Source organism: Halichoeres trimaculatus, unplaced genomic scaffold, assembly GCF_033239565.1.
Source record: "Halichoeres trimaculatus isolate MK-OKI-2021-1 unplaced genomic scaffold, fHalTri1.1 fHalTri1_scaffold_57, whole genome shotgun sequence".
In the NCBI taxonomy this organism is placed as follows: Eukaryota; Metazoa; Chordata; class Actinopteri; order Labriformes; family Labridae; genus Halichoeres; species Halichoeres trimaculatus.
The window spans coordinates 10,130-21,180 of NW_027437236.1; the positions used below are offsets into that span (position 1 = coordinate 10,130).

Here is an 11,051-nt window from a genome sequence, read left to right on the forward strand (position 1 = left end):
TGCTGGATAAATTGTCTCAGGTAAAAAAAAGAGTTCTGCAGTTATGGCTACCTTTCTAGTTTGAATCCAAATTAAGAACACAAAACAATTAGAGGAAGAGGCTGTTGCAAGAAATGATGTATTGAAAAAATAGCAAACACAATAGATGGTGTTGGAAACGAGGTGCTTACCTTGTTTCCTGGTGTTTGTTGATGATGATAACTCAGTTCTCCATTTGATACCGAGATTTATTGATTACAAGCCGAAAAATGTGGACAGATTTTGGTTCTTTCTACCTTTTCCTCTCCACAGACATTTACTGGGTAAAAGAACCCCCTATCTTACTCGAACCCTATTATCATTCTTTTCAGCTCCTCCTAGTTTAAACATGTCATTTCCTTAGTCTGAGTCTTCTGGTGAGCGTCACATCACCGCCTCTGTGCTCGTTCACGTCGTGTTCTCTTACAGGACACAGCAACATCGATGGATTACCTAAAAAGGGAAATATATTATACACATACAGACACTTGCAGACGCCTACACACATGGTAAAAACAGACCTTTAACTTTTTCCCTGACAGACCTTTAACTTCTGTTCACCTCAAAACCACAGTTTCACTTTTGCAGTTGAACTTCCTGTTTTTGTCTACATCTGCAAACCACACTTACTCATGTTAAAACTGAAAGCACATAATTTATCTGAAAAACGCACACACAGTTCTGGGTGATCTGTAGTCTCTCAAGAGCTTAAAACCATCTGAAAAGAAACCTGTTAATTTATGACCGCATATGAGCACATTTGGATAATAATGTAGCAAAGCACATATACACCAGTTAGATATTCTAACAATGGCCAAGAGTCTTTAGTCTGCAGGAGAAACAGTTATTGAACAGGGAGTGAGCAGTGAGCCAGAGATTAGGATGAAGTAGATTGGTTGGTGAGTCCAGGGTCCCTGGGCGTGAAGCCAGAGTCCAGAACAAGTGAGTCCAGAGTCCAAAGTGAGATCCAGGGGAGACAGGAGTGATACAGGAGCTGGAACTGGGTGTAGATGGCTGTTGGCAGAGGCGAAGACGATTAGGAACTGGTTTACAAAATAACAAGACATACAGAGCAAAATTTTTTCATTTGTAGTTTTTTTAACCACTAGAGCGTGGTGTTTTTCCTTTTTCTCAATGCTACCAATGGTCACCAGATGTGTTGAATTAGAGCAGGTACATAAGGATATGTGTAAGAAACATCCACATCACCTCACAAAGAGATTTACACCGCGCACACATTGGCTCCAGAACGGTTGCAGTCCAGATTTCCGTGCAGATTTTCTGCAAGCTGCCACTCACATCAGCTCCAGATAGAGGCTGCCGCTGACTCCTGTGCCGGGTGCAGAAAGGGCACTTGTGAGAGTAGAAGCTCACGTGGGTTCACGTTCCTGTCTGGACTTTGTTTGAGGACAAGCCCTATATACAGGAACTACATGTGGGCTACAGGCGGGGTAGCCAATTGCTGTCATCTAACATTCAATTAAAGATCCACTCTTCAACTGTCTGACAGTCTGCACTCAGCAGCTCATTTCCCCCACACTCAGGTCACACACACACACACACACACACACACACACACACACACACACACACACACACCCCACAGCAACATCTGGTCACCCCAAAGCAGTCCTGTTAACCCCGCCCACTCACCTGCCCATTCCCACCCCCCCCCCCCACCCCCCCCCCCCCCCCCCCCCCCCCACACACACACACACACACACACACACACACACACACATCATCATCATCATCAGTACCACCAGTCAATATTTTCTCCCAGTCCGCACCACCTCCTCACGTCCTCACTCCTGTCCAGTCAGAAACTGTATCCCCTCCAACCTCATCCACATCCCCCTGCTCCCCCAGCTACCCCGCCCTGCTTTTAACAGTAAACCTGTGAACTTTGGACTTTTAAACATCAGATCAATCAACAACAAAACCTTTTTACATAGCCCACCTTCGTCCATTCCTCTCCTTTTCTGCTGCTGAAAAACTGGTTCATGCATTTATCACATCACGCTTAGACTACTGTAACAGCATCCTCTTTGGCTCATCATCCAAAGTCCTCAATAAACTACAGTACATTCAAAACTCTGCTGCATGCCTCCTCACCTGCACCCGCTCCCGTGACCACATCACTCCCGTCCTCCAACATCTCCATTGGCTTCCCGTCCCCTTCCGCATACAGTTTAAAATTCTCCTCCTCGCCCATAAAGCCTTCCACCACCAGGCCCCTTCCTACCTCACTGACCTCCTCCACCACCACATTCCCTCCCGTAACCTCCGTTCCTCACACACCAACCTCATGTCTCCCCCTCACAGAACCAAGCCCCGAACCTGGGGAGACAGAGCATTTTCCATAGCTGCCCCCACTCTCTGGAACTCTCTCCCCACGCAAATCCAAAACTGCTCCGACTTCTCTTTATTTTAAATCTCTGTTAAAAAATCACCTTTTTAGATTAGCTTTTAACTTGTGATTGTACTGTTGTTTTGCTTTGTTTTGTTGTTTGACTTCTGTTTGACTTCTGTTCATTGCTTGTATTGATTTTAACTGTTGTAAAGTGTCTTTGAGTTCCTGAAAAGCGTTATATAAATAAAATTTATTATTATTATTATTATTATTATTATTATTATTCTATGCCATGATTTTATTTCCCAAAACAACCTGGATTTTTTTGTTTTAACAGAAACTTGGCTCACTTTAAAGATGGCTACTTATAACATATTAATCACAATATTCATTTGAATAGAGGAATTCAGACGTTGCAACTGACCCCAAACCTGGGGACAGTTGCAACACAGATCAGGGACGGTTGCAACATGTATATATAAAAAAAACATTAATTTTTCACTAATTATCCTCAGTGTTTTGTCGAAATAGGACAAATACTAATGGTATGACCCAGAGTGGGCTCAAATTCAATTTTCTTTTCTGTACAACTTTAAGGTATTTAATTAGTTTTGTTTTGTTTAAAACATGGGCCTACCTTGAGTCAATGTGCAGATGTTGCTGAAGCTATAAAAACCCAATGTTGCATTTTGGGACAAAAAGAATGGAATCATTTCTTTTTTTTACAATTTCTTAGATGATTCATTCACTATATGACAAGTGTATATGACACATACAACATACAATAATAACTTATTGCTAATTTTTGCTTAACAAGTTATTTGGGAAATTATTCTGTTTATCATTAGCGTTAGTTTCTCCATATGATTGCCTGTTCTGGTCATCATGAGCAATAAAATATATTATTTTTTCCTATTCTGAACTGAAAACCTTAAAAAATATAGTTGTGTGGTCTCTTCTAATGTGACTAACCTAATAGCATGGGGACAGTTGCAACAGTTGTAACTGTCCCCATGGTACCAGTCATGACAAAACACTGTGTGCTAGCTAGCCACATTGACATTGACACATGGGGCTCTAATTTCGTGGCGCAGCGCAGGGGGCGCAAGCCTGGCGCAGCCTGCGCAGTGCTAATTTCGTGTGGCGCACCACCGTGCGCTGCTAATTTGACAATTTGGTAGACCGTCTGCGCAGAGATGGGTGTGACGGCGCGACTGGGGGAGTTGACGGCGCACCAGGGGGAGGTGTCAGCAGATTCATGTTGGGGCAGTGACAATTTCGTGCCAAAAAAGTGCGCTGAAAGCTCGCCAGCTCCAACCTGGTCTATCCTCGGCGCAAGGCGGAGCGCACCCCACGCAGCTGTGATTTGGTGACAGGCGCACATGTGCCCACATGTCATCAAAGCCTCAGAGGCAGGTTTCCAGAGTGTCACACACATTTTGATGCAGTAAACAATCACAGCAATCACTGTTTAATGTAACTGTCTGAACCAGCATATACAGTTATATCTATATTAACTTTCCCGTCACATCTGATGTCAGATTAAAGCCGTTTGTCATAATGGAAAGTCAACCTGACGGCAGCTGGAAGTTTGATGCACATCTTACAGTTAAACAATAAACAGCCTTAACATCTGATACTGAGTATATAGCTGGTTCTCTCATTTCATTTCATTCAAAGAAAATAGGGAGAGAAAAGACGAAGAAAAAAACAGACAAAATAAATGTATGTCACTCAGGATTTACCCGTGATTTCCCATATTTCTCTGTTTTAGTCTTTATTTTTAACATGATCTAAAAAGATGGAGTACATTACTGTAAGGAGGATGAGGTGGAGACACTGGGAGAGTATACAGTGTATCACCAAAGGCACTGCTTGGCGATGACAAACCAGGAGTGCAGGTGGATTAAAAGTATTCTGAATGGATAAGCCAGCTGTGTAACTGCTTCTTAATTTTTTACTCCGAATAAAGACAAAGGAACAGATTAAATCTGTCCCGGGAGCTGGCCCACAAGGTGACGCGTTGTGTCCTTCGATGCGCCCCGCTGTCCATTCTCCTGCTGCAGGCACAGCGGCTCTGACCGTCTCCGCTACCAACACTCTCTCCGTGGTGCTGGAGATCGATTAGACCAATCAGACGCTGCGCCTCAGTCGCAGGGCATTTAAAGGCAAGGAGAGGCGCTCATTTGATTGGTGAAAACAGCGCTCGGCTGTGTTAAACCCACTCACGGCTTTTCTCCTCCCTCTCTGCCATTTGCGCGGAGGGAGGCGTGGACGCGCAGCTCCGCGCTCATGTGCGCCTGTACTGCGCCTCTCTTGGCAATGCAGGAAACTTGCAAAGTGCGCCGGTCACACCCTGTGCACACGGCGAAGGCCGGCGCAGGGCAGGTGCGCCTGCGCCTGCGCCTGGTCTACGAAATTAGAGCCCATGCTCACCATGTCATTTAATAGACAACAAAAAGTGATTCAAACTAGATAGGTTTGGATTCATTCATACATAAAGTTCAGGACAGTATGACTAAAAAACAGCTTATGAAAAAAGCTACTTTCATACCTTCTAAACAACTTTACTTGATAGAAGCAGGACCAGATGCTCAATATGGCCTCTCTCTTCTTGGTGGGTAGTGGGTCTAACTGAACATGTGCAGTGTGAGTGTCATCACTCAAGCATGTTTCTGATTGGAGAAATAAGGCTTGTTGCAACCGTCCCTTGATGCAACTGTCCCCAGTCTCCCCTACTATTGAAACTACTTTTTCTTCTTTCTTTGCTACTTTAATCATTATTTCTACCACAGTTATAATTTCTTCTGCTTTTTCTTTTTTCCATTTCACATTTTCAGCTTTGTTCAGTACTAATAGCAATTTCATTTCACATTTTCTTTCCTCAGCTTCAGCATTTCAACGCATTAGCTGCAAGGGACATGCAATTTCTCTAATTCAGGCTGTTGTCTCCTTGTTTAGGCTCTAAAGCTGTCCCATGATTCTTTGCAGACATGGACAAATCCATTCCTTGTGTGCATGTCTTTGACCAGTCCCCTGCTGAGACGCTTCCTGAGCTGCTGCCAGAGGTGAAAGAGGTCAGCATGAAGTTGTATTTCCGTCAAATTGCTGTGATCCTTCTCTGCTCCATGTTTTCTTTATCCCATAGATCCAGAGCCCCTAGAACAAACTCTGACTGAGCTTTAGACAACAGCAAGAGAGCAGATGTAGAGGCCTTTGAAAGCAGTTCTTGATTTGTTGTTGCTAACTGATGGAAGTCTGTACATTTTGCTCATTACCCTCAATTCCAATCAGGGTTGAATCATTGTTGTAAATGCAGCAATGCATTTGCAGCATATGTTCTTCTGTAATGGAGGAAGGTTTAAAGGACTGTATTTGCGGTTCGTGGGATGGGCATTCACTGTGGTACATCGGTCAGAATGTAGGAGGCAGGACCCTTGATGCATTTACTTGTCTTTATTTTCCTTTCTGAAGGTGCAACATCTCAAAGGACTCTTGTATCTGAGTTATTTGTAGTTATGTGGTTCTGTAAACAAATACAAAACATAAATAAGTATGGATACATCCTCAAACAAATAGGTTATTAACTGAATAAATCCTAAAATGCAATTAACAGCCACAGTATACAATAAAGGGTCTTATTCACTGATAGATGAAAGTCCTATAATCCTTTCTCACACTGATCTCTATTAATAAGCCAAGACTGCCATCTAGTGGCGGAAAATTAACGAGCAGCGGCGCCAGCAATCCTAGCATGCGGCACACATCAAAGGCAGCTTCAACGACACACAGTTACGGCAAACTCTTCACCGGACTTACAAATAACCATGTAATTCACACTGTACAACTCTAACCAAAGAACAACTGAATGATAAATGAGTTCTAACACTTATAGCTCACTATTATAGGTAAGGAAGGATTTTAACACTGAAAGTAAATCTCCATATCACACGAGGCTCGGTAAGCAGAGGGAACGATATACAAGCACATGCATGATAAATCTTGACAAACTTCAACCAAGGTAGTCTTCAGCATAAAGGCAGCTTTGTACTCACAGTTGCATGGACGCACATAAACCCAAAAGAGTCCACACTGACTTATACACAGGAACAGGCACAAGTCCACACAGCGATGCTCACTGCAGCTACGAAGCAACTCCAACACTGCTCGTCGGCCGTGACATCACAGTCTGTCATGGGGTGTGGCTTATGATCCAGGGCCTTTTCTACATCTTCCGTTCCCAAAAAATGTACACTGCTCAAAAAAAAAATAAAGGGAACACTTAAACAACACAGTGTAACTCCAAGTCAATCACACTTCTGTGAAATCAAACTGTACACTTAGGAAGCAACACTACACGGAGTCTACAACCCACACAAGTGGCTCAGGTAGTGCAGCTCATCCAGGATGTCACATCAATGTGAGCTGTGGCAAGAAGGTTTGCTGTGTCTGTCAGCGTAGTGTCCAGAGCATGGAGGCACTACCAGGACACAGGCCAGTACATCAGGGGACATGGAGGAGGCCGCTGGAGGGCAACAACCCAGCAGCAGGACCAAGGAACAGAAGGTGCACTGCCAGATCCCTACAAAATGACCTCCAGTAGGCCACAAATGTGCATGTGTCTGCTCAAAGGGTCAGAAACAGACCCCGTGAGGGTGGTATGAGGGCCCGACGTCCACATTTGGAGGTTGTGCTTACAGCCCAGCACCGTGCAGAATGTATGGCATTTGCCAAAGAACACCAAGATTGGCAAATTCGCCACTGGGGTCCTGTGCTCTTCACAGATTAAAGCAGGTTCATACTGAGCACATGTGACAGACGTGACAGAGTCTGGAGACGCCATGGAGAACATTCTGCTGCCTGCAACATCCCCCAGCATGAATGGTTTGGCACTTTGTTTCTGCTGTTTTTTTTGGTTTGGTTTGGTTTGGTGTGTGTGTGTGAATTCCTGTGCTTCCACAGCCAGCCTCAAGCAGACACTCGAGAAACAGCAGATATAAGCACCTCAGTGTTGTCGTGTGCTTTCAGACCGGATGTTGCCACTTGGATCAGAGTCCTATTTAAACTTCTTGAACCCATGATTTTCACAGATTTTACTTTTATTTCATCCATCCATTCATTCATTCAATCATTTATTCATGTTTTAAACATTCAGCCATTTAAACTTCTAAATTAATTTATTAATCCCATTGATTCATCCATTCATTGTCTTTTCATCCAGTAGCTCACGACAGGTTTCTGCAGCATTCTGCATTCAGCAGTTTAGCACAAGCTTTTCAAAAGTTCATTCAACCATTTTCAGTCTTCAGTCATTCATCTTCAACATTCTGCATTAGCATTTCAGCGTAAGCTGCTTCAGCTTTCCGCATTTACAGCACAATTTCTTCAGAAATGGTTTTTCTAGTGTGTAGTGTAACTGTCTGTGTCATCTTAAAGCCTTCCTCTAACTGCTCTAATATGCCGTGGTATGTTTTTTCAGGGCAGCAGCAGCCAGCTGACCCAGGAGATCCAGGACTTTCAGAGTCTGAACAACGAGCTGAGGGAGGTTTTGAAGACAGTGGCTCTGCTTCTCAGCAGCAGGAAAGAAGAAAAAGAGCACGGCTACTGGACCACAAAGACCAAAAAACTGAACCAGACAGTTGAAAGTTGAAGACTATCATCATCATATTACTGTAAACAGCTGATTGCAGAGGTTAACCCTGAAGTTACCTGGCTAAAAGAAAATCCAGCTTGGTAGTACAGGACTCTGGTGACTTGCTGGGTACTGGCTCTGTGACACCCTCACAAACAAACTTCAACATGGACCCTGTTAGGACAAGAAATCCATCATACAAGCAGATTATTAAGGTTTGATTTGGTCTGACTGTTAAATAACACAATGAGATTAATGTAAATACTAACCTCACAAAGATTAAAATGCAATTAATGAAAACACGACTACAACTAATACTAATCTTCATTATGATTTGATTTGATGATTTCTATTTTAAGTATTTTCATGTGATTATTTTGTTCTTGTTTCTCCATTGTGGCTCAATTAAAGGATTATCTTGATTTATCTTGTCTAATCTGATATGAGTGTTATGAATAAAATTCACCAAAAGATGGCACGTTTCATCTCCATAAAAAAGCCTAAAACTTCTGTACATCAACAGTGTTTAAAAACAGAAAACTAACTAGGAAGTTATTTATTTATTTATTTATTTATTTATTTATTTATTTATTTATTTATTTGTTTGTTTGTTTGTTTATTGTTTTATATAATTTGTCAATAATCTGGCCTCTGAACCTCTTTCCAAATGTATTAAAAGGCAGAGAAGCAGCAGCAGCAGCAGAATAACCAGAAGTACAGTGAATGGAAACTTTATCAATAAAAAACGTACATCAACTTTTAGACAGTCAGCTTTCTCTGTTAAAGGGGGAAACTTTGAAATTCATTACCAACTGAAATCAAACTGAACACAGATTTAAAATCTTTCACTGTTAAGGTCAAGTGCTGGCTGACCTCTTGTGCTAGAGAAAGCAACTGCCAGAGTCAAATTCCTTGTATGTGTTGCATACTTGGCAATAAAACCCGATTCTGATTCTGATTCTGGCTGAAAGCAAAACAGAGCTGTAACCATTTTTAGGCTGCCATGTTTTTAATTTTCTGTTTGAGCAGGGACATTGTTGTTTTGTTAGGTTGATGTGTGGTTTTTTTTTTTTTTTTTTTTTTACCGTTATCCTGTAATTTTTTCTTGCCCTTTGCTGGTAAATGCACATTTTATGATCTAGTTTTTTTTAAAAGCTCTACTAGGGAGTCGGGACAAGAGTTGGAAATTAGCACTCGCTATAAACTCTCTGTGCAGCACATCAGATTAATGCTTCGTTGTTAAACTGCTTTGTTCCTATGAAATAAATGAATTATTGATTTTGCTGGTCCACACAGTTAAAGCATCTAAAAAATATAGAAAGACAAATTCCTGAGAGATTTGAATTTATCCTGAAAATAGGGCAAAAGAATTCACACAAAATACATTTTTGACACATTTATTTATTAAAAAGAGAAGAAGGACCAGGCTGACTGTTTGTATTATTGTGGTTAAGGGTTGAGGTGTCCTTAAAAATGTTGTTATGATCTATTGTTCACACAACAGGCCTCTCTCCGCCTTCTGCTCTTTACTCCTGAGTGTTTACTGCCATCTAGTGGTCATTTTGTAGAAGTGTGTCTCAGAGAGGTAAAGCAGGGGTTATGACAGAAAATGAGACTCAGAGTGAGGAGGTGATTTTGCTGATTCATATCACAATTAACTAAATAAATAAATAAATAAATAAATAAATAAATAAATAAATAAATAAATAAATAGAAAAATAAATACATTCTTAACCTTGTCTATGATTAGTAATTTCCAAGTGTCCTCTCTTCATGAAACAGAAGCCTGTCTGTCTGTGTGGTGTAGTAGTATTGAGAATAGACTTGTGTTTGGGAGGTTGTTGGTTTGATTAAGGCCTTGTACACATGTCGCCGGGTATTTCTCAAGAAGGAACACCCCCCACCCCCAATTGGTTTTTAAAAATACTTTGGTCCACACCAGCACGCTCAGATGGAAACTTTGAAACTCTTTTATCAGGACAGGCAAAACTGTGCATTTCTCTCAGCAGGAAGAAAGAGGTGGAGAAGAGGACAGGAAAGGAATTGAGTGAGCTCTTCCTTCTCTTAGTGAGAGCCAGAGTCTGGGTGGACTTTCATTTCTTTAAAGGAACGGCAGATCTTAGAGGTTTTATGGAAACGTGGTCCATTGTGTGATCATCAGGCTCTTTAGGCTGTGGAAAATGAGCTTCTTCATTGTTCCACATTACTGTAAACAAAGTTGTTGAGTAAAATCAAAAACATCCCTCTCTCTAAGCCAACACTGTCTCTGCAGATGTCTCTCTAACATGAGTCTGGTTCTGCTCCAGGTCTCTGCAGAGTACAGTCTAGAGCTGTTTTTGCAAAGCATCTTGGGATGATGTGGATCACTGATAGGTGGTTTCAGATGTGATGTCCTTCACTTCGTGTAAAGTCATCCTGCATGGAGTGATGAGGCTCAGAGCCAAGATGCCAAAGACAAAGTTGTGCTGCTCAAAATAAGTTGGACTAGGTTCAGACGGAGTGGACTGACTGAACTGGACTTTCACTACACACGCTCTCCTGACAGGACACCTTTCTGAAAGTCTGCCAGAGTCCCAGTACAAAATGATGACAAATGTCAGAGTTTCATGGGAGTTTGTCCTGATGTCATGGAGACCAACAACAGCTGAACAAAGTCCACGCTCTTCTATCCACTGTAATGCCAGGGGTGTTGCTAGCAGCTCTGTGCTGTATGCTGATAGATGGTCTGAGCCTGTTCTTCAAACCCGGGTCACTCACAGAGATATGTGATCTGGATCTTTAGATCCATCTGGAAAAACAAACACTGGATCTGACAAATGTTGGTCACAAGAACTCTGAACTCTGCCCCCTACAGGAAGTGGTTCTGACTTTTCCTTTAAGTCTTCATGTGTACAAAGGTCTACATTTGGCAAAGGGTGTAAGCAGGGAGAACTGAAAGACTCTCGGATGGTGGGGCTGTGCTGTAATTCCCTGGTGTTCTGCTTCAGAAAGTAGTTTCATCGTGAAGTTTTGATTTATTGTTGAAACATGCTGTAAAAGCTTTATTCA

At 42.1% G+C, this 11,051-nt stretch overlaps 1 long non-coding RNA gene across 1 annotated transcript; it reads right to left on the bottom strand.

Annotated features, from left to right (window-relative positions):
• Positions 1-351: 351 nt before the first annotated feature.
• Positions 352-6,533, bottom strand: LOC141786666 (uncharacterized). The gene is made up of 3 exons (XR_012597913.1): positions 6,427-6,533; positions 1,228-1,348; positions 352-1,032 (listed from the first exon to the last, which is right to left on the bottom strand). It is a non-coding gene; the product is annotated as an uncharacterized LOC141786666 (long non-coding RNA).
• Positions 6,534-11,051: the final 4,518 nt, after the last annotated feature.